The 25134-nt window shown below is 43.3% G+C and overlaps 1 protein-coding gene across 1 annotated transcript in view; it reads right to left on the reverse strand.

Annotated features, from left to right (window-relative positions):
- The window catches only part of LOC114802572 (claudin-18-like), a 37867-nt gene extending 14586 nt beyond the window's left edge, over positions 1-23281 (reverse strand). Inside the window, exon 1 of the mRNA XM_029001603.1 lies at positions 23235-23281. The gene's annotated coding sequence lies outside the window, so the exon portion shown is untranslated. The remainder of the gene's footprint in view (positions 1-23234) is intronic.
- Positions 23282-25134: the final 1853 nt, after the last annotated feature.

The raw sequence follows: 25134 nt of genomic DNA on the forward strand, positions 1-25134 counted from the left end.
GTGTTATATTACATTACTCTAACAGTGTGAAACCCTCAGTGTCACATATTTTTACACATTTTGTTTGTAAATTTTGACACAATTTTTTTTAACTCTAATTTGGAGTTAAAATCAACTCTTTAAATGTAAAATTGACATAGTGTAGTGATTGATTTAATGGCTGATTGGTAGGTGCAGCATTTAGGATTGACTATTAATGAATTGAAATTATTTACAATTTATTCTTAAAAGTAAAGCTTGCCCATATAAGACCATGACAGAGACAAGTGCAGGATCAGACATTTCTGCTGAAGGCCTGGTTCAGATTCGCTAAAATGGATCAACGTTGGGTGAGGCGTGCATGGTTCTGTCATCTCCCTTGACTCATTTTATCACACAGCAAATGATCAGACCAGCTTACCAGCTAACGTGCTGGTTTTCATGTGAACCTACGACAGCAGCCCACAAACGGTGTTTATCCTCAACGGTACCGAAGGAAAATGCAAAACCATCATCACCCAGAACCTCTTTTAATCTGTGGAATTTGTGAAGGGCTTTCTGATTATCTTCCTGCTTGAATATAATAAGTACATATAATAAGTACAAGGTGGTAGTAGCCTAGTGGGTAAGACACTCGCCTGTGAACCAGAAGACCCGGGTTCACATGTAAATGTATATATAATTTAGAAACTAATTATCAGCAGTAGTACAATGCAAATGAATTTCGAAATGTGCATTAAAAAAAAAGTCGTCTGCCTGCAATTACTTACTCAAATCAACAATTGCCGTGATCAATTTGGATAATAGAGTTAATAAACACCAAATGCTAAATACAAGAAATCTGAATAAAGCCTTCCCTGCCGAGTGCCCAGCAACCGCTGATTCTCTCAGGAGCCAGAAACAGCCAGCGTGGCATCAGATCCAGGCTGGTGCTCTACAGCCCACTACACTTTTCACTGCGGATTATCTCCCCAATAAATCTCTCATCACGATGAGCACAGCAAAAGGCTCCCCATGTCCAATTAAGCAGCTAATTAGCCGAATGACATGGAGAGGAAGGAGGAGGGTGGGAGGAGATCTGGAAAGGCGGCCTCTGTCTCAGCAGTCGGTGAACACTGCGCTTTCTACTTCCATTGCCACCCTCCCTCACCAAAAAATACACGATGCACTGCTGCAGGCAGGAGTTCCATCCATCATCCGACTCTGTCATCGTTCACTGACTATTAGCTTAACCGCCTTTAGTAGTACTGGTAAGTATCCATTAATATTGAGTTATGAACCTCAACGATGCACTCAAGCATATGGCCCTATCGCGCAAATCCATTCAACCAGCTATAAATAGCACCTTCGAGAGAAGACGGATTGCATGGCGCCAGCTAATCCGGGCGGTACAGTGCTGGAAAAAAAACTATAACTTCAGCTTTGTCTTTCAAAAAAGTTCTTCTCGGATGGACTGCTTAGCATGGCCAGCACGAGAAACTGAAGCCTGCATGTAATTTATTTTGGGGTATTTAGCCCCATTTGGAGTCACTAACTGGTAATTTGTTTCAACCACTAATCTTGCCCTAATTTACCATAATTTGTCAAGACTAAGCAGTCTATTAATTTCAACCTTCATTTTAACAGGTCTAAAACATTTGTCAGCATATGTGTCCTTTATTACTAAAGAGGTGATCCGTTGTGTCAAAGACAAGCCTGCCTTCTGGCTTAGGGTTTGATATGCAGGGGAGGATTAGTGTTTTCATGTATTTTAGTGAAGATTTGTAGTAGTTCTACATAAATTGAGTCATCTGGGTGCAAAGTAAAATTCTAATTTCATTAACTAATGGTGGGTGGTGGGTTTATATCATTATTTACAGATAAGACTTTAAAATATATTCCTGCTTACTCTATGCTGTGCTGCCATTGTATGCCTGGTTACCTGGTTTTATACTATGTCTGAAGGTTTGAGACTTAAGTTCTCTTGCATTTAAAGTTGGCCACGTTGTTTCTATCTGACATTTTAATAGAGATGTTTTTGTTCAATTTCTTTAGAACACAGTTTCTGAGTAACTATTGATGGTGAAGAATCAGAATCAGAAAACTTTTTTTAATCCCAGAGTGGGATGACACACAACACAGAGAAATCTAAAATAAATTTATATAAAAATCTGACTAATTGAGGTATGGCACCTAGTAAGAACATTGAAAACTGTGAACATCTCTGCAGACAATGCCCAAAGTCTTTCTGTCACTGGACGAGTTTGGGGACGCATTTGCAGGCATGCTTGGAGCGAGGGGACAAGTTGGGGAGTGGGGAGAGGACACTGGACGAGCTGGGGAGGAGGACCGAAGGCGCTTGACTGGTGATAGGCAGGCCGGAGGTGAGTTGGAAGGGGAGTGTGGACGTGAACGCGCCGCAGCACGACAGCGAGGGAAGGAGGCTGGACTGGAGGACGTCTGGGATGGCAGGAAGGTGGGGTAGCGTGGGAGATCGTCTTAGCAAAAGGGGGCAGGCAAACTCAAGGTCGTGGTCGCAATGGAGAATCCGTTTGGAGATCGTCGTCACAAGAGCGGCAGGCAAAGGTCGCGGTCATGGATTCTAATCAGTCGGGCGTGGGTAAATAAGGCTGCCGTCTCCGGGAATAAATTCATCAAAGAGCGGGCAGCGTCTCCTCGGGGTCACCTGGCTTTAATACTCGGCGCTGCCCACTCTCACTTCCGTTTCCGGGTTGCTGTCTGCCCGGCTGGCCTGGCGCTCTCTGGTGGGCTGGAGGTGTATTGGCCGTGACACTTTCACACTATGATTTAAAGAGGGAAGGAGACTGTACTCAGACCTGTTCTATATGTATTGTGATGGTCTGCTTTTTCACCACCCTATTCTGTGAAAATTTTTGTATTTTTTCCCCTTTTTTTAACCTCTGGCAATTCACCACTTACCTTTGTACCATTTTAAGATATTCATTGGACGTGAACTGCCTGAATTTCAACAAAACCCAAATGTGATATGGTATGCATGCACTTAAATATTTTAATCTGGTTTACGCTCTCAGCAATACGTATCCATTTCAAAATGACGCAAAAGATGCATCATCTAAATTGGTCCTGAATCTTTATGTCTGTCTATAATGACATACAATCAAATTGTAAGACTGGACTTGTTGACCAATTTGAATCTTCCGGCTGTAAAAATTCAACATGAACTCTACATGAACCGGAGCTGTTGTCTGCTCCGGGTCAAGGCTTTACTCTGCACGCTTGTTCTGAACGGCTATTAAAAAGCCCGAATATGTGCAATGAGGTTGTCATTAATTGGTAAAGACGTACTAGCTGCTTTATTGAGGGCAAAGATTATGAGCTGAGAGCCAGTCAACGCGTCAAGAAAATATTACATTTCCAGCTGAGGAACGGTGAGTGATCTCTCTGTTACTCAGGTATCGCATTGGCCTCATTTTTGATTCAGGCTGTGACTACCGAGCACTACAAAGGCCATAATTACCAGCTCTGCGGAGAGAGCCTCGTTCCTCCCGCTGTAATCTTTCCCTCCATTAACGCATTATTAGTTGGATTTGCTACAAACAGATTAGACGGGGCTCGGGAAAGGCCGAAGTCGTTTGTTAATTGCCCGGGCACCTTTTATTTGCTTCTGTCGCCCTCTCCAAGTTAGCCGAGCGTGAAGAATCCAGCTTCCGAGCGCGTAGATTAGCGTGCGGTGTTATTACAGACAGAGGCTGAGGACGCGAGAGGGCGAGAGAGCAGGGAGGGGAGGAACGAGTCAGAGAGATGACACGTCTCCCGTTTCACAGACACCCCCGATTTTTATCAGTGGATGAATTAAACCGGGATTTTCCGTCCACTCAGCAGAGCGCGGCCCTGCAGCCTGCAGCCTATTATTTCACACAACGCACTTCCATTTCACAATCTGCCACAAAATACACCGTGCAGGTGCATGTACACACTTACATACTCTTTTCAATGCGAGACAGCAGGACGTAGTCTCTGTGGACGCTGCCGCGCTGTAGAATGGAGGGAATGGTGGGGGGCGGGGGGCAGGGGTGCAGCAAATTAAAATCCATCAGCTAATATGTTGGCTGGTAATGAAATAAGAATCTGACAGTCACTCGTATTGAAATGCAAAAGAGGTGTCCCATTGCTACCCTGGCAATTCATCATAAAAGCCATCGAATTTCTGCTTAATATACATGAGCTACAGTGACTTATTATGGGGCCAGCCGTTCTAACAAACTTCTCAAAGTGCACAGACAAAAGGGTCAAGTGTATTATTTTCACTCGCTTTACTCGCAAAGATAATCTAAATGGGCTGCCCGAGCTGCGGCGTCCCAGTCCAACTTCCAGACGTGTTACCGTCGCTCCTTTCTTTCCCCCGCGCAGTTATTTCCTTTTTTTTCCGTTCTGAGAATGAGAGGTGAGTTGGGGGTTGTAAGCACTGAACTGAATGGATCAGAAGAAATGCTATTTCCAGTCCTCTAATTCATCTCTGCCAGTAAAGTCTCCAGGCTTTGGCTCCCCAAACCAAAACCCCCCACCCCCTCCACCCCCCAACCTTTCCTGTTTTTTTTTTTTTTTCACATTTGTACTTCATCTCACTTAAAATGTGTCTTAGTACTTGTTGTACCCCATTCACCTTGTTTTCTGGCCCAGAGGGTATTGGACCATTTTCCTTACCCCTGAATGCACACCTTTTGATGCATAGATTCTTCATTGACACTGGGAAAAAATACAGACCAGAATCAAAGTCACTGGGATATATTATTCTTCCAGATTATTCTTCAGGGAAAGGCTGGCACCAAAGGAGCGCATCAGAGCCCAGAACATAAAGGACAGCAAAATTTCTAGTATTTAATTCCGGTTGTACCCTCTTTTTCATGAGCTGGAGGTCAAAAGCATTGTACATGAAGATATAAAATCACAAGCACATTTCAGAATATGAAAAGAATATGAAAGAAAGTCTTTACAGGCAGAATGTAGGCTGAAAGTAACCCATCCATAGCTCAAAATGCTGAATATTTTCAACATGACACAAAACAGGAAAATAATAATAAAAAATAATGTCTTTATTGAAAAAATTCTAAAAAGGTCAGTTTACTTTGCAGCCTTGTCAAATTGCCTTTTTAAAAGCATCTACTCTCAGTGTCTCTGATAGTGTCCAGTTTGTATTTTGATGAATGCATGTGACACGACCGTAAAATGATTCATGCACATGTCCGACACAGTGACTCCTTCCTCTTATCCGGATGTTTGTGCCTCGCACATTCCTCTCCACCTTTCTCCTGTGTTCCTTTTCCATCCCACCAGAGACGCTCACCCACATCTCCACATCAAGCGGGTCAAAATCAGGGGTATGAAAGAGCCGAAAAAAGAAAAAAGAAAACAAACGCGAGGACAAAGCCATTGAAGTGTAATGGCGCCTAATCTGTGGCTAATTCCCTTTGTGGTGGTCGCTGTAGGAGGGCATTACTCCTCTGTGTGTGTGTGTGTGTGTGTGTGTGTGTGTATCCAAACATGCTAATGAAACGTTGCACTTGAGCATTAATGAGATGTCTTAAGATGTGTCTCAGGCCTGAAAGGATTGGGGGAGGAAATGATTTTTTTTTCTTTTTAAAGCGCAGAATGACTTTACCTCAGCTTTAGATTCACTGCTAATGTATAATTTATATGGCAGCATTTTTTTTTTTTAAGGTGGCCATAATGCCATTATATTATTTCAGAAAGTCTTCGGCTTCCCCCATGGGACCCTTGTACAAATCACCATGCCTCACACGAAAAGCGGGGCCAAAGATTAATGACAAAATGTGGCAAGGACAAATGAGAACGTCCAAAGCGATATCAGGCTCAGTTTTGAATATGAAAATGCCTTGGCAAATACAGAAAAACAAAGGCGCACGTTCACATGTGACCTCACTGGCAAAGACATTGAAAAGGAGCCTCTGTTTCGTCAGCACGGAGGATATTATATGACTTTCCCTGATACCGCAATGCAATCATGCCTTTTGTTTCTCTTTTTGGTCTGTATTGAAGCGTTTTTGTCATGTAGGTCAGTCTCTGTAAATTCATTTCTCTTTTATGCTGGATGACCCGGAACGCATTGTGCTTGGGCTGATTAATAAAATATTTTATGTCCAGGTCCCGGCCGTTTGGGAATCGGGGGTAACAATGGCACTCGCATAATTCCAGTGCACCATGGGAGCCTGGGCTGTAAACAGGCAGATTTTTTTTTTCTTTCGTGGGCTGCAGCGCGCCAATGTCCTCTGATGTTTCTACGACTTAAGTGCTTCTGATGAGCCATCAGGGGAAAAAAAAAAGTCCTTGGCGCTTTGCGGCAACTTTCATTTCCTTCCAGTGGCTCCGTATGGACACTCGTCTACTGACGAGAGGTCCTGTCTTCCTTCCTTCCTTCCACCCCTCCCCTCCCATACCCGCAGCGTTCATACTCATTTCCATCAGGCTCAGGAGTCAGTGCTGATTAAAATATCCATGTGCCGTGGTACCCACCCCCCATTGCCGCCTCTCTGCCTCTCGCCGCCGCTCTCAATTAAAGAGCCCTGGCCCATGTGAATGGCGGCAGGAGAATGGCAGCTGACAGAATTACAAACGCTCCTGGTCACAATTTACTCACCCGACAATAAAAGGAGCAATTTGTTTCACGCTAACTGGGCCTTAAGGGCTCTGGGATTTTGACGTGACTGAATTTTGACAGTGATGAGGGCTTCCTGCCCCCTACCCCCTTACTGTAGTCAAACTCTCTAATAATAATAATAATAATAATATTGTTCAGAGGAATCCATTTTTTTTGTCAAACTACAATTGGAACCCTTGTACAAATGGCTAATAAATTGCAATTAATAAATCGAAACAAAACTCAGTAAGGTGTGGTCTATTCATATTTTCTATAAATACAAAGTTGGCTTTTTCAAAGGCAAAACGGCACATTATTTCTGACACGGTTGGCCTGCATGGGAATAAACAGGGAACCGGCCAGCATCTAACGCCCGCCGCTGTGCCACCGTTTCAGACTGAACCCCTTTCCGGAGCGGAACCACAGAACTTCTGAGGCTGTGTTGCATTGTGCATTAAAAAAGGGCCTTTTGAAATGCTTTAGAAGTAGACACTCGCTGAAGAAAGCACAAGCACGGATTTGAGACATAGCAATGAGGCACAAAAAATGGGACACTGGCTTTTTTCCCCTCTTCTTCTCCTTTAAACCAAAGATCCTCCCAACCCTCTTGGGAGCTTTCTTTTATTGTTTGCTGACGACTTGATACTGCAACGTTACACCATTTTTTCCCCCCTTCTCCTCCAAATCATTTTTCCCTCTGCCTCTTCCTTTTCACCAAGGCGAATTTGTTTTTCAGGGCCCATAAAATAACCTTTTCTTCTTTCTTAGTGGCCCTGTATGCAGTGGAAAATCTTTCACATAATGTATCCTTAAAAGCACATTACTCTGTCCCATGCACCGTTCAGAGTTAAGAGCGCGGTTAATATTTACAGTTGGAAATAGCAAAAAGAAGAGAGAAAGACGGGGGGGGGGATTTCGCGGTGAAATAAAGAGCCCCCCCACCCACATATACAGTCTCGCTGTCTCACTGCAGCAGTCGAACAATTGCTATTCACAATCCTATCCTTAATGCCTAAGACCCACATAAAAGAAGGCAGTTTAAGAATATAGGGATAAGCCCTTTCAGCTTTTCTAAGTCTTAAGGCTGGTTTATGCTCGCTGAATAGTTAGCATCGGCAGGCAGCTCTGTTGCCACTCTAAATAGATATTACAATGATTCGGGAACAATGGTCTCCCCTGATTCTCCCCAACACAAAAATACATATATGTGTATATATAGTGAATGGGGAGGCAAACATTAGCGCCGACTCGACAATACAAGCATTTTTCTGGTGTAGAAGGGGAGAGCTAGATTAATGTCGGCGGGAGAGAAAAGGCGAGATGGCACTCGAGGTGTCTTTGCGGGGAAAAGCTGTGACGGGGAGATGCTTTTTAGAAGCTAAATCTCTTCCCCCAGCATAATGCTGGGCTGCTGATACAAGCCACAGACATGGGGTCACCTCCCCTACAGGAAACAATGGAGCCACGACAAAAGCCCGGCAGAGTTGGTGGGACACAATGCCAACAGGAGAGAGAGCTCCCTCAGCACCTTCCACAGCACTCTGCTGCTACAACTATATCATTATTATTATTATTATTATTATTTGCAGGATTAATACTGGTATTGAGCATAAGGAATTAACAGGGGCAGAAATCAGGGGCAGACATGAAGGTCATCAGCATGGTTATAACAAGGTAGTGATGACTGGGCTAATTTCACATTAAATAATGCTGTAATGTTTTTTTTTATTATTATTTGGGCACCCATAATTTTTTAATTCTCAAATACTTTGGTTCAGTGTAGTTGATAGTAAAAGTTCTGCTCTGTCCTCCACGCTGTGTATCTGAAGATTACCTGTCCGCGCTCTTTATTTGTTTCTGTATTTCTTCCCCACTCTTCATTTATGCTTGTCCAAAAGTCCCTGGGGGCCACGGCAACAACTTCAACCCATTAAGTCTCCGCTCCCAATCCTAGATTAGCCTCCCTCCTTGTCTTAATCCCGGGGAATCGCTGCATCCCGACTCTGGCGCCTCTCCACAATTACTGTGGCCCATAATCCCCTGCCTGCCTCCATTTTCCAGCCCGCTTTAGGAGCGCTAGAGATCAGGGGGTGATCACTTATCCGACCCCCCACTAACCCCGTCTCCTTGACACGCCACCCTTTGCCACCTGTCCTCGCACTGAAACAGCTACTTGGCATCAAGAGAACCCGCACATCTGGAGTATGTGTGTGTCAGATTTTAATGCCCACTTCCAGCGGCTGTGTAGTCACTCCTTAAACACAGTTTACTGGATTAGGGGGATTTGCTTGTACCTGGGGTAGGGGGGTTTACCAAGTGCTTTTTACAGCTTACTGGTGTTACCGAGATGTGAGTTAGATGGGCTCTTCATGCACGTTCATCTTCGGGCGCTACTCCCTCTCCGGAAGAAATCAGCCCTGCAAACCAAGACATCTGGGTCCTCGTCCTGGGAAACCAGAAATCTGGGATCCGCTCCATGTTTGTCCCAGGAGGAAGAGTGCAAATGGACAGACAGGTGCTTAGACTAACAAAGGACTAACAAAAGCGCTTAAATGAATCATATGTTTTTTCGCAGGCTGAGTTTGGCTGCTTCCTTCTGTCCTCACGCTGTCTTTATCGCATTCGTGTCCCCCCAGGGCCATTCAGTTCTTTTTTGTTGTTGTTGTTGTTGCATGAGAAGCTGGGATGGATTCACATTTTTAACACTCCCCCTTTAAAACACTAAATAGACTTGAATCAATCAATATTTCTTTGCACACGCAATAGAAGAGGTGGGCCACCTCAAAAATGACAGATTTTTTCACGCTTCTTCTTTTCAGTCCCTTTCACAAAAGGACAAAAAGCCTGGTATGAAAGGAATTTGGAAAGATTGTTTAAATTGATTTAACTCGTCTTCAGTCTCACTGTTTGCCAGTGCCAGATATATGCCAGGCTGGACAAAAAGAAAAGCAAAAAGAGATGAGAGAATCTGAAAGGCATCTGTCAGATCTTTTATAAGTTTTTCTAAATTACTATTCTTCTAAAGACCAAGCCTGGGTTTATCTGGTCAGACAACTTATCAGGTTACGTAATATATATATACGTATGTTTGCCAAAGCGTTTGTGTGTGTGTGTGTGTGTGTATATATATATATATATATATACACGCTTTGCCCTCCCCCCCTTTCGTGTGAGAGATAGTCATCTGAAAAAATAAACTAGTTCTCTGAGAGGAGATGAAAGCGCGTTCTGGGGAAGAAACACCCCACTGGTAAGAAAAATCAAGGCGAAAGACGAAGGGCACTGGAGCAGCCAGGGCAGCGGCCATATCCAATTTCCCTTCCTTCTCCAAATGTGACACCAGAGCAGTGGCACAAAACGTCCGTGCTCACGGCCAGCCATCGTCAGCGCTGGGAACGGCCCTGAGTGGAAATCTTCCATGATCTGCCAAGGTAAAATGTTCCTCAGTGCTGTAGAAGGCGGGCCTACTTATTAAACGGGAAAGTGTTTCTGATGCGTTCTAAAACACACAATGAAGTGCGATAAGGAGCAAGAGGAGTTTTTGCCGCTCGCTCTCTCCGCCCGTTAATGGCCCTATAATGGGTCCGTGCCGTAACTTCCAGCACAGTTGTGTCTGAATGGGGTCCTGCTGAGGCTTTGATGTACATTGTGTTGCCTAAGGAGCCAAGCCGATTCAATTAGCAGCAGACGGAGCAATGTCCAACTCCTGCTGTCTCAAATGAGACACCGGCTCTCATCCAGCGAGGAGACCTGTGTTTGCACCGGCCCTTCACTGTCCGACTGGCGGGAGTGCTGTGGGCCACAGAGAGGCTGCATGCAGCCCCGTACCAACGCCGGGGAACAAAACATGCAATTAGAGACAAGCAGCCCACTCTAAAGTGGCCATTACTACGGCTAATGGCTGCTTTATCTGCACTGGCATTAAAGGGGCCGCTAACGAGGGCTTGTTCATCACAGGCAAACACAAGTCATCACATAATCCTATCGCCTCCGTTCTCACTGCCACATCTGGGAGGGCCAGTGCGCTCCGGAGCTGCAGCTGGACAAAGAGAAAGGATCCAGACGCGAGCACGAGAGCCAGTCCCCCCAGTTCCCCACCCACCCACAAACTCATTTGGTTTAAGTTCCACTCAGTCACCGGCCCAATCTGCCGCTGCGCAGAGTCCATCCGTCATGGACCCAGGCAGCGCTCACTTCATTATTGACTCCCTCGATCTCGCCGTCGCTTCTTTGCACACCCACTATCATTGACTAGGTCACATTATCACACGTTTTCACTCTCACTCGCTCGCTCGCTCGCGCCTCTAATTAGTGTGGTGGCTTTTTATGTGTCCCATGAGATTCAGGTCAAGTGACAAACTCAACAGCAGTTAAGGAGAGACCCAGACCACAAACCTCCTGAATCTCACAGTCTTGTGGTTCCGAGCATCAGAGCAATGGACTTGTGAAATAAAACATTAAACGTGCATTTCTCTGACTTATCACTTCCTGTTCCATATGTACAGTAGTCCCTGGAATAATCACAAATATGCTATTATTTATTTGGATATTGTATTATTTGATAAGGTTGTGCTGTTTAAATTATATTATTTTTGTATAGTTATTATTGTGCTGCATTAACTGATACTGATTCAGGTTTTTGCAAGATATTTACTCTAGACATGTAAATTAGATAATGAATTGCCAATGTGTGATATAAAGGATCCACGGCACAGCAATATTTTTTGGACTGGGAGGACACCTCATAAAAACCTTTGCATCACCTTTGATAATGTGATTTTTTGTAAAATGCCAAGAAGCGGCAGTTTAGAAGGAATCTAAAATCTGAATCAATAAATCCATATACAAAAAATTCATTAAAATCTAAAAAGATAAACCCCCACCTAACACTTTTTTTTTTTTTTCCCCTTGAATTTCACTGCTGCCCCCACCCTCCACAAGAGGGCACTGCAACCAAGCAGTTGCGCCTGGCCGAAGTGCAAGGCAGAGTGGTGGCCCAGGGAAGATAAAGCATAAGCTCACGATGTTTGGATCAGATAATGCAGGGAAGGGAGGGTGGGCTCCATAGGGTGTGCAGATTCCAAAACATTTATTATCTGTTTCGATTCATTCCTGATTGCCAAATATTTTCATCGGCAAATCCTCCCACGGGGCATGCAGCCCAATGTCTTTCCCCACACTCTGTGTACTTGTGTTTCTATTTACTGTTTCCGAATAACAGAGGGGGAGGTGGGAACGAGAGAAGCAGGGAGAGACAGAGGAAGAAGAGAAGAGAATAAAAGTTTTGTCTCCAGCTGTTCTGAAGCGGCCCAAACTGTTTTGGTATTTTGTTGGGTGAAGGGGAGCCAGGCGTGGCTTTTTATTCTGGCTGTCTGAAACAAAACAGCGGGACGGACTGAAAAGTCAAATTCCTTTGCATAGCGAACGATAGAGCGGGGATGAGCGAGAGAGGGAGAATGGAAGCGATAGAATGTTTGAATGTTCGTGTACAATGGCAATGAACAAAGAGATGAGTTTTGGATTTCTCTGTGTCTCAGTCTCCACAGAGCAATATTCTGGCAGTCAATTTTTTTCTCTCCGTGGCCCTTTTGTAAAGTCCCTCTTACTTTTGCGATGCACAGCAAGCTGTATTATTTTGTTGAATGTGTGGATGTGTAATGTGTAGAATAAAAAATATCTATGCTAATAATTGCAAACCACTATGCACCCCAAAGATTATGGACTAAATACTAAAATCAAATGCACCATATGCATCATATAAATGGACAAATTTTGTCATGCATGTTTGCGTCGAGGAAAGGGTATGAAAAATTCTATAACTTAATCAGCAGAAAATAAATGCAATTATAGCAATTCTAGAAAGAAAAAAAAATACCCATCAAATGGGTATAACGTGCTAATGATAAAACAATTCACCAAACTGGCATGTAGCAACAGAACACAGAGCCATGTTTCCGATGGCACAGCCGACTCCCGTGTCACTGAAACATCTTACGAGGAACAAAACGGTAAGCTGCGATATTAAGCTGTCTGTTCTGCCTCCTGGGCGCTGGAGGAATGGCGCCTTTGCACACTGCCCCCGCTGTCTGGCCCCGAGGGATCGATACATGCCCGTCACCTGACAAAATCAAGGACCTGCTTCTGCGGCTCTGAAATCACAGGCAATAGAACCACGCCCTCATTAACTATATAATATACACAATAATAGTAGACACGGCATGTGCATAATGTTTTTTAAATCGTGATAAATGTGCTTCGGTTGAGAACTGCCGCAGTAAAGTATGATGGGTCCCATTAGCGACCTGCCAAATTCTGGTCCTGCCTTGAACTAACCTCCACTGCTCTGTCAGCAGACCTAAGACGGAGGTTCAACCAGGTGCCCTGCATACGCCGCTTCTGGTGCAGCCTCTCGGCGGCCGATGCTCTCTGACTCGCACGCCGCTTCCTGTGCAAACACGCCGCTCCCCGGAGCCCTCAGGGAGCTGAGAGATCAAGACAATCAAGGCAATCATGATGAACTTGCACGATAAGCCCTGTTTGGAGTAGTACACGCTTTTAGGGGAGAAACAGGACACCGCAGTATACATTTTAGGTCTAGACATGTTTGATCAGCAGCTCTATCAGCTGGTGATTAAATCTTCTGGAGCAGAGGACAGGAAAGCGTTCACACACAAACACACAAGTGCTCATTACCAACAATGTTCATAGCTGGAATTCCTGAAGGTAAAAAAATTGTGAAAACAAAATGACTCTTGATTAGCAGGCTGGTGGTGGAATCATGGACACTACTGGTCAAAACTGTGGATTTGCATAAAAAGGACAGGCAGACTTGAGATGAAATGTCATTCCAAAAGCCCCTGCTGAGATGGCGAACATAGTCCAGGCCTCATTTTGATCAGGCATCAATAATTGATTATGGAGACTGTGTCTTCTTAGGGGGGGGGGGTCTGATTTGGTGAGAGAGGATCCCCGTCATATGGGGAAGTAAACGTTGACCCTGCCTGTCCTCCATTATTTATTACCGATCTGCAGATCCTAACCGACAGGTCACCAGGGTCACCACACATTAACGCCACGCGTTCGGGAAGGGCGTAAGGGAGATGGAGCATTTCGCGCTACACTGCGTCCGCCACTCGTGCGCTGATATTAAATTAATATCCATTCCATTTTATTTATCCAGCGTCTTCATTCCATTCTTCCCCTTCTTCTGCAGTTCGGACTCTTCTCTCCTCTTGCCCTTTTCACTCTTCCTTCAATTCACTCTTTTTAAGGAAATAATCCTTTTCCTGGGAGTCACTTTCTGACACTTTGATGAAATGACCACATTTACACTGGTCCACTTTTAGTGTGCTTATATTTAAACTTCAAAACTTGTGGGTAAAAGTTGTAAGTGCTAAAATGCCGCGATCTGTGAAAGTATTCAGCCTATTACACACACAGCAAAAAAAAAAAAAAAAAAAAAAACGTATCTTGTCCAAAGCCCACTTCTGCTCGCTCTCATCTCAAAGGTGAGAAACATGATCCGATGTTGCAGAATTCCTTGATTTGCAGAACAATGTCTGTTGATCTTTGCCAATAAGCGAGGAGCTCAAGCCACTTTAGCGTGACAGCGCTAACAAAGCTGATGGTGACATCTTGTTGGTGGTGGATAATGATTTCGCCACCCACCACCACATTTCTTACAGTTATCTATGGCATCAGATCTTGTCTGAGGCAGGAAAAGAAATGTGGAAACGCTACAGCCAGGAGATTGTGGCAGATGGAAGAGTTGGGGATGATATGGGGTCGGACACAGCTGACTGATTTAGCTTTATTTATTTCACCCCTTGTTGTCGAGGGTTAGGGGTCTGGGTGGAAGGCAGTTGAATAGATTTGACATCTCACCCCTCCAGGGCCTGATGACAACCCCTGAGCCCCTAACACCTCCTCGTCCATTTCACTGAGTCCCATAATTCCCCCGTGGCCCCACAGCAGCCTTCTGAAACACAGAGGTGGGTCAAAGGTTGGATGACACCCACCCCCCCCGGGCGTAGAGACAGGCTGCAGAGTGAACTGGAGCCACAGTGGATTTGCCTGGGTTAACCTCAGCCACGACTCACCCAGTCACACGAGCCCTGAAATTCCCAAGGGCCTCACAGCGTCAACTAATGAATCCTGTACCAAACTAACCTCTGGAGGAGGTTTATTTATTACTGATCAAGGATGTGTCTTTGCCAGGCGTTCCTTCTGTTGGTCTTCTATAGTCTCTCTAACTCAACTTTTGGACACCAGATTTCAAATGAAATATTCCCTCACTTGGGGTTTGGATGATGGTGCCAGAAGGCGCTGCTTGAAAGGTGACTGGCTTGGTTGAAGGTCACACTCATCTGATTACTGATTCTGATTTCAAGTAGAGAAAGAATAGTGAAGACTATGGTAAGACACATTAGGTATGATGCTCAGGATGTCTAAAAATTAAGAATATGTCATTTTAAATTGTATGGGACAAGTCTTTCTTTTTTTTTTTTTTGAACAAACAGTGGCTTTTCCAGAACCATTAGGCATTTGACACATATTTACCTTTTCTTAATTACTCATGTGAACTCTCTTGCTTTGTGTTCCTCCTTCCTCTCTCCACACCCGGCCCAGAGTGATGGTGATGATGGTGGCGGGGTGGGGTGACCTTGAGCTCGGTGCTCATGGTTTGGGGGTCTCAGCGGCTCCCTGTCGACTCTGCGCTTCGCTGAGCACTCCTCCAACCGCAACGCTGCCTCACCTGCAGGGATTTACCCGCGCTAACAAGGGACCCCTGAACCGGGGCGGCGGCCATTAGCGCCGGATTAGAGAGGAAGTGAGGGGCGAGGAAGCGAGGGAGAGAGAGCGGGAATTGGGTATCTGTCTCCAACGCCTGTCCAGTCCAGCTGTCCTCAAAAACCTGTCCTAGAGAAACAGTGACTAGAAGAAAAGCTCACTTCTGTGGGCCAAAGGACAAATCCATGCCGTTCTGTGGAGAAATGTACCTACTTGTCCTTCCTGACCTACTTAGATCTTGGATTCATTTCGGAATTGGGCTGCATACTTTGGGATGCTTATAATTCTATTGGTCTCTTATCACAAAATGTGTCTAGATTTTAAACTTCCATGATCAAAATGATAGCAACATGCGTGAAAACCATGCGTGAAACCATAGAAACCAGAGAATCTGGCAAAATGCCACAAACAACAAAGGATTTTGCTCATAGAAAAGAGAAAAGTGGAGTAAGCGCTGTTCAAAATTAGCATAATGGATCCTTGATTATTTTCATTTCTTTTACTCATCTTCAGAAAAAGTTCAGAAAAATGAGCAGATGTCATTTTCTGTGAAACATAAAAAAACACAACAGCACGCAAAAGTATGTCAGAAGGCTCTGTTCTTTTGTTCCCTATATTTGTAAAAATTATAATACTCCTTCCTTCCGCTTCCAATGTAGCCCACTTGGCCACCGTCAATTCATCTACCGAGATAAATGCCCCATACAGGATATGATGGCATCAGCCCTGTGCCAGTGGATCAGTGAATGGCACAATGGCATGGTGGGTGGGTAGGCTAAGGCCATTCCCTCTGAGAGTGTGACTGGCACCTGTGCCTGCCAGAGCCTCTGACACAATTGGCACATGGGGGTGTGGTGTGAAGTGGTTCAGCAGCAAGTGTTTAGTGCCAGAGGAGAAGATGCCCACCATAGAACCACATCAAGAGAACAAAAAAAAGTGATTGAAAAAGTGAAGTAATAGAAAAAATGTTAATGTTTTACTACAGTACACTGGGCAGCACTTTGGCCTCACACTGTCAGATAAGGAAGCTGTGTGTGTGTGTGTGTGTGTGTGTGTGTGTGTGTGTGTGAGGAGTTTGCACGCTCTCCACATGTTGGCATTGATTCTATATTTTTCTCAGGCTGTCCAGAAGTGTGAATTAGTGTGTAGTGTGGATTAGTGTGATTGTGTGAATGGTGTGTGCCTTGAACTTTGTGCCTGAGGATCCAGGATAGGATCCGATGCCCGACTCGCAAATGTGGAGTGAGAGCGTTTAGTGAAAGTAATAGTAAGTGAAAGTGATTAGCACTCAGTGCACACAGTGAAAGGTGTCCTCTGCATTTAACCCCTCACCCTTGGTGAGCAGTGGGCAGCCATGAAAGGCACCCGGGGTGTGGGACAGTACTTGGCAGCTTGGGATTCAACCTTCTGATTACTGGTCCACTTCCTTTCCCACTGGGCCAACCACTGCCATGTATGTTCATGAACTGTGAGTATTTCCATTACTCTGAACAATGAAATACACAATTTGTGTAGATTTTGTTTTGGAAGTTACTAAGAAGTTAGTTTTAGGCCTTAGAGAAAAGTTTCAATAACTGAACTGGAACAAAACAACAACATTATTCATTTGATTAGACAATCTAAGGAGAAAGAATATTTGTTGTAGATATTGCTGAATAGGACCATTTTTTTTATTGTTATGCCAAACATTTTGCATATTTGTTCTCCTGACTGTTTCTTATAATAAGATATTTAATTTAGCATTTTTCCCCCACAATCAACATACTGGCTATTTCGCATGGCAAAACATGTTTTTCCAAATGCTTTTTGCATACTGTGTCCTATTTAATCACCAACCTTGAGTCTTTTCAGATACAGAAACATTTAAAACTAACAGACAATGCTAAAAAGATTTGACATTTTTCAGTTTGCAAATGCAACAATCAATGTTTGTCTCATTTGTTGTCATTCTTGCTTGCTCTGTTCATCCATTTTTGGGTTTGACTTGAAAATTAGGCCTCGAGACACCAAAATAAAACCCCCCATGAAACCGCTCTCCATTATGTGTCTCAAACAATGACCTCAATCACACCTCCACAGCGAACAAACAGAACAATTAAACATTTCAAAGTGCTCATCAGTCCTGTCTGCAGCAGGAACCAGCATCATGTTACAGCAAGTTTAATTGTTCTTTAGTTCCCTGGCCTGTTAGCAAGGCATGTCTTCACTGTTCTTACGAGTTTGAGGTTTGAGGGTTTGGGTGGGTGACAAGTTGGGGTAAGATGGCTGAGTCGTTCAGTGTACACCCCATGGCCAATGCACTTTCTTCTCCCAACATGTTTCTGCTCCACAGGAGCCAGTCTTGCACAGCAATTACAGGGAGCATTGAAATGCAAGTGAGTGAATCCAAACATCACTCAGGCAAGTCATGGATTCGTGGAAGAAAAGTAGCACCTCTTTTGCAGGTAAACAGCCATGGAACATGATCTGACAAAAGTCCCATTCTGCGTGGCAACTACTACCCTACTCCAGTTTTACTTTTCTTTACTCGCTTATCAACAGTCATGAACTCATACATCACAGCAGGATATCGTCAAGGCTGAGGCATGTTTGCCAAGAGAAAAAAAAAAAAAGTCAGCCGCCAAGTGAATGCAAAATAATCACAGCCTTCACCCACCTTCTCCACTGAGGTACCTGACTACAGATGTTTGCAACTTTGATTTGTGCGCTTCATAAAACCTTTGAGAGGGCTGAGTGAATCTGAGAATGAATTGCATTCAAGGCTGCTTGTATGGCAGACCACTTGAATTCCCATAATTCGGTTTGTCCAAATTGCAACTGATGAATAAATTACATTAAAAAAGGCTTCAGTTAACAGTGATTACATAAGTGGCACTGGAGGCAGATGCCTTTCATGGCTTTCATGAGATGAACAATTATAATGTGCTGGTCCTCGGGTCTTTTCATTGTCAAGTTTTGCATTCAGCATATTTCACATGGACACCGTATCCCCAGAAAGTTCCCTGAATTCTGAAAATGTGGAGGTCAATGTTCCAATTTTGATGTGTTGATTAAGAAGGGAACGATTGTGCTGTTAAAATCCTTCGTGTTGGAAACGTTGAACATTACAACTACGAGGCAAACTAGATGAAAATTCATGCAGGTATGTTAAAAAAAAAGCTAAAAAAGGATGTAACCAAAACTGTTGTTGGATCTACCCACTTTGGGATTTCTCATACTTTTTTCTTACCCTAACATGAGAAACTATCAAACATGAACTTATTGCTTCTCGACAAAAAAAACCCAACAACGTGGTCCTCCCCCATCAAGCAAATCTGGACTGCTGGCGGATTATGCATGTTTGGAGCGCTGAGAGGCAAAGGCAACTCAATTTAAGATTTTTCCAAAGTCTTCTTTTTTTTTTCTCCCAAGCCTCACACAGCCTGAAGCCAAACAACACTTGTGTTCTGCCACGCCACATAAGCACACACAAAAGAAGTTATTAGCGTAGATGCAAATCAAATTACTAGCAGTGTAAACTGCTCTTCCTCCCTGCTCTTGCGCCTGTAATTACCAGTTCTTATAGGACGATAATGAATGCTAATGATGCACGTGTTCAGTCGGGGCCTCCTTGCTGTGCTGCTGGCTGCTTTGGGCCGAGAGGAGGGAGCATCTGCCACACAGAGGCGGTTTACAGTTAACCAAAACTTTATTTTTGTTAAGCATGGCATATATTACAGAATATATTTATGGTCGTGTGCTCAATATTTAGCCATCACCAGAGGTGGGTAGGAATGAGTTTTACTTGAGTAACTGGCCAGGTTTTACCAATCAGACGTAGCTATGCAGTCACGCGACCACACACAAACCTTGGCGACATAGCGGCTCGTCACACAGCACAGACACGAAATGAAAAATGGCAGATGCAACTGAATCAATGTTACGAAAGAATACACACTGAAAAAAGAAAACGCTAACATTGCTGTAATGTGAATAAATTAAACAAACCTGCTGTCAGTAGCATTACAATAAAGTCAAAATCTATTTACTCATAAGCATAACTTAGACAGCTTAGTTTAAAAGCACAAACTTATATTTTTTAAGCTACTATAATGAGAACAAAAAACACATTAAATAAATGACAGCTATTTTCCTTTTTTCAGTTTACTGAAGAATAACTGAAGAATTGCAATCTAGCACTGAAACAGCATTTACATTTACAGCATTTATCAGACGCCCTTATCCAGAATGACTTACAATCAGTAGTTACAGGGACAGTCCCCCCCCTGGAGACACTCAGGGTTAAGTGTCTTGCTCAGGGACACAATGGTAGTAAGTGGGATTTGAACCTGGGTCTTCTGGTTCATAGGCGAGTGTATTACCCTCTAGGCTTCCTACCACCTTACCACCACCACTTTTAAGAGTTCTTAATCACATTCCTTTAACTACTGTCTGAGGTCCTACTACTTATAGATCCGTCCACTGCCTTTCATACTGTTGATCACAACATTTTATTGTACAGGTTGGACCACGTTGTTGGGCTTAAAGGTACTGTCCTTTTGTGGTTTAAGTTCTGTCTGTCAAAGAGGTATTTTTCAGTTTCCATGGCTAACTCTTCTTCCTCCTCATCTTTCATGTCCTTTGGTTTTTTATATCATGGTTTTAAATTTGAGAAGCAAATATCTTCCATGGTCAAGTCTAGTTTTTCACGCTTTTCTTATCACCATATGGAATTATTGCAACTCACTATGCATTGGTCTTGATCAGTGAATCCTCCATTGGTTGCAATTAGTCTAGAATGCTGCTGTGTGACTCCTAACCGGCTCTAAAAAATAATCTTAAATAATCTGCTTGAACAATACAATCCTAAAAGGGCACTTAGAAAAGCAGGTCGAACACTTTTAGTGCAGCCATGGTCTCACTCAGAGGTGATCTGGCATTTGCCGGTGTAGCACTCTGGAATAACCTGCCTCCTAACATCTGAAATTCATATTCATTAGAGTGTTTTAAGACTCGTTTAAATGAGATTTTTGGGGGTTGTTGAACCACAGGGCTCTGACACTGCTGTCACTGGTGGTCCTTTGTGCCTTCTCCATGCACAACACAGGAAGGTAGTCCGGGCCACCTGGGGACCGCTGACCATACTGGAGGGTGGGTGTCCGTATGTTGCCCCTGTCCCACAGGTGGTGTTGCCGATCAGAACCCAGAGGTTCTGCATGAGCGGGGAGCAGGTACAGGTGGTTGTCAAGGTGGGGAGATGTTCTCTGGAGTGCTGGAGTGCTGAGACAGTGTTGCCAGCCTGCGAGGGAACATCAGTGCAGAGAGGAATACGAGCAATGCAGGAGAGCCGGGGTTACCTCAAGGCAGGACCGGCAGCGCAGGATCTGGTTGCCGGTGACCTGTTGCACTCTTCATCCAGCACCCCACATCCGTAAAACTCCTCGTCGCTGTCTTCCTCATGCAGGTTCTCCCGCAACATAGTTACTTTGACTTGACTATTATTATTTTGGAGTAACACTACTAATACTTGAGGAAATATTTTGGCTACCCTACCCAACTCTGACCATCTCTAGTTTTTCTACTAAATTGCAAAATGCCTGCTCTCTACAAGCTCTATTATACGGCTAATAGAAAGAATATAGCTATGGGCACAATGGTAGTAGCCTTCTGCTATTTATATTATGCTGACCACAAGACCATTTCGCTATTTCCAGGTGGCCATATGCAAATCATGGCTCCACAACTAATATGGCGTAAAAACTTATCAGAATGTTGTCTGGAAATCAATCTGATCTGCATTCTAGGTCTATTTAGGAACACTCTTGTCTAAGCAGCAGGCTGGAATATTCTGATAACCATAAAATTATTACACTTATGTTTTATGGACCCTCGCACATTATCTTTTCATTTATTTAGTGAAAATGAAACAAAATCTTTGTCAAATAACGTAATAAAAATCCAGACAGGCACACTTTTGGTCTTAATCCAGAAACCAGCCTTGAAAGCAGAAATGCCTTTATGTATTGCCTGAATAAAACTTATATTGACCCGTGGGTGTGTATGCTTTGTTAGAAGAATGTAATGGAAAAGATATGCTCTGTCATACTAGGATGTCACAGAAAGGGCTCAAAAGGAACGAAAACTGAAATCAATAGATATAAAAGAAAAAGAATGTTTTTGTTCAGACAAATAAAGCAACATTCAAAAGTGACTTATACTTTCAACCAATGGAATTCCCAAGTTAACAAAACATGGATCTTTAACTTTTTTCTTTCTGACAAGCTATTCATTACTGCCTCTTGCACATGTAAAAAAAGCTTTCTGTCGCAAGTCAGCTCACACACACATACACACACACACACACACACACACACACACACACATATACACAAGCATGCATGCATGGGACAGCAAGGCCATGCCCTGACTTAATTTCAGTATTGATCTGTTAATGGATGGTAGAAGTAAGCACAGGCATCAGTCTCCCACATTGTGGCCAGATTCGGATTCTTATTCGCTGATATTTGGCAACAGTGTCCTTTTAAAAGTTTTTATCCAAAGTATCTGTCACAAATGTTGAGCGTAGTTCAAGGTGGGACTTCAATAAAGGTATTAAGACCAGGAACTGAAAGGCAAACCGGAACTGTAAAGTTTGAGGCTCCACAATGTGCATCAATGTGTATAATTAAAGGAGCCCTGATCAAATGTGCCCTTTGATCAGGTACAGCAGCTCCTGGGCATTACAAAGGGGGGGTAATTTTACTGGGAAATGTATTATTTCCCCATTTTACACATGTACATTTAGAAATCTAACATCTTAATACATGTTGAAACTATTTTTCACACAGCCAAACCCGAAGATCCCAAACCAGACTGTTATAACGACACATCATAAACCAAATCATCATTGTCCCTCATCTTGGTTGAGCAGTTTGAAAAACTGCCCTCCATTTTCTCATGCTCCACATCAGGTTTGTGTGGAAACTGCATTCTGTCTCAGAAACGTTCAATGTGTCATGCAGGAAGAAACCCACACAGCCATACACAGCAAGTCATACACAGGAATAAACCGGCCAGTTCACTTAACTTGCATGGTTTTGGACTGTGGAAGGAAATCCACGCAGGCAGGGTTAAGTGTTTTGTTACTGTACTTAATTATTATTATTTTTTTAATACCATTTTTTTATTTTACAAATAAACTATTGGACTAAATGTATCCATTAAGTTATCATTACTTTTACTTGAAAATAAGAATTGAGTGCAGGGCTGTGTTAAGTGGAAACACAAATCAAATACACACAGGGTGTGATGATAGAGCAGATTATTTAAGTGTGTTTTGTCAGGCTGTTATTAGATGTCATTATGAACCATCTATGCCTTGGGTGAATTCCTCCTCCTTAACTTCCTGTCTCTCTCACACACACGAACATACAGAGAGCAATAAATAAAACTATTAGAAAGTGGTGTGACAGTAGAATCACTCCAATTCTCCTGCAATTCTGGGTGCTAAAGGAAATAAACTCACCAACACACAAATGCTCCCACATTCAGTGAAGCCGTGTCTTCCATAAGCAGCATGGAAGGTATCCAAAGATTTGGCCGCTGCGACTGTAACAACCATAAAAGGAGAGAGCCGTGGCCTTTCTTCAAAATAAATACAGTAAGCCCTGACAGAAAAGCCGTCCAGGACAGGGAGCAGAGAGGAGAGCGGCTCAAACCAACGGACTTCCTTTGAAAACCTGTTTGGCTATTTTCAGCACTGAGCTCAGAACACAGGACCGAGGAGGGTGAGAGAAAGATACAGACACAGACAGAGAGAGGGAGAGAGACGGGGAGAGAAGGTAATACAACAGAAAAGGTCAGTTCAAACCTTGGATCATGCGGCGTGGAGCATAGCAGGGAGATAAAACGCCCGGTGAGAAATATCAATTACGGACTGACATTTTCATAAGAGACAATGGACTGTGAAGGGTCCAGGTATGGAACCCTCCTCTCCTCTCCTGAAACAGTTCTACTAACAAGGCTCTCATGTCTAGGCACATCTGGTGTACTTAACCCACTCAAACACACACAAAAAATATGACCATCCACAGCCAATAATACAGTGGGTTGCAAAAGTATTTGTCCCCCTTGAACTTTTCCACATTTTGTCACATTACAGCTACAAACATGAATCTATTTTATTGGAATTCCACGTGAAAGACCAATACAAAGTGGTGTACACTTGAGAAGTGGAACAAAAATCATACATGATTCCAAACAGAAACACATTCCACTGTATCTATAGATGTGCAAAATCTTTTTTTATTTTATTCAGTGGTTGCACCACATGCTTGTGGAACGTCTGTTGTGGGCGTTGACCATGACATTCTCACGCAAAACACTGTTTCAGTGATAAAACTTCAGTTGTATATGAATATGCTTATCTGTTTAACTTAGATAAACTAGACATAATTTGGCTTTTGATATCCAGGCCATGCCCATTAGAAAAATATTAACTCCTCTTTAATATTCGGTTACTGCCTCATGGGATAATTAACAAAGCTGCCTCGATTTTTCAAAAAGAAACGTAACCGGTTGCAGCAGGATCCTTCATGATGTTATTTAGAAAAGAAGAAAAAACAGGAAAGAGCTACTTAGCCACAGTATCCAGTGGATTCAGTAGATTTCAAAAAGGAAATTTCCTCAGTAAGAAAAAGGAAGGACCATTCCAAAGACACGCTTAACAAAATTCCCGTCTAACCCTTGCGTCCGTACCGCAGTGGAAAGAATCGTTTGGAGCGCTTCAGCTCCCATTCACAGCGGCACGCTCCATTCCCTGACATTACGGGCGAGATATCATCAGGTTCACCTGCAGTGGAACCACATCTCATGGCGGTAGGCATGAAAACAAAACCATCAAAAGGCTTAATTCAGCCTTCCAGCTCGAATTCAAGGATCTGTGTACATCCAAAGTGCATTCAGGAAGGAATTGGAAAGCGTCTGACTCACACCCGGACAATAAAGAGGGTTACTATCTATTTCAGGTTTATACCTGGGTGGACTAAATGTTGAGTATAATCACTGATGGTCCCACTACCAGACATTAAGGCCTTCTAATGGAGTCTCATGGTGCACGTGTCACAGAAAATGCCTGACACATTGTAAAGATAGATCTACGATGACAACAGCAATGTTTAAATCTGAATTCTATCAGAAATCAGCTCCGTGTCTCTCTAGGTTCTGGTTGTAGCTGGCACACTGTCATTGCCACACTCAGGTCCTGCTGTTCTGCCAATGTCAGAACATCGCATAATGATTCTGGTCACAGTGGTCTGAATCAGCCACTAAATGTCAACCTTTTCATGATTATATATATTAATAAGATAAAATAAACAAACTAACTAACTAACCCTGACCTGAACTTTTCATGTACAACCTGTGTGGGCTGATCTTTTTAGATTTGTCTCCATCCAAATTATGGCCTTTATAAACTTTCATTTTTTTCTATTTACAATATACACACACAAAAAATAACATTCTTAATGTTTCTCTGTCATTCTCATCACAAGAACATAGGGAACAAACCAGTGGTAAAGACAAATTGTACCTTTCTAAAATTAAAAAAATAAAAATAAAAGGCTGCACTTCCAACAAATTATCTCATATGAAAACCTTCAGCTTTCATATTCCATCATAATGACATTCAATTAATACAGAGAATCACTGCCATAGCAACGGGACAGTCAAGGCCGGCATTTTATTTTCATGTGACGCACGTAGCTCGGGCG

This window comes from Denticeps clupeoides, chromosome 13 (genome assembly GCF_900700375.1).
Source record: "Denticeps clupeoides chromosome 13, fDenClu1.1, whole genome shotgun sequence".
Classification (NCBI taxonomy): domain Eukaryota; kingdom Metazoa; phylum Chordata; class Actinopteri; order Clupeiformes; family Denticipitidae; genus Denticeps; species Denticeps clupeoides.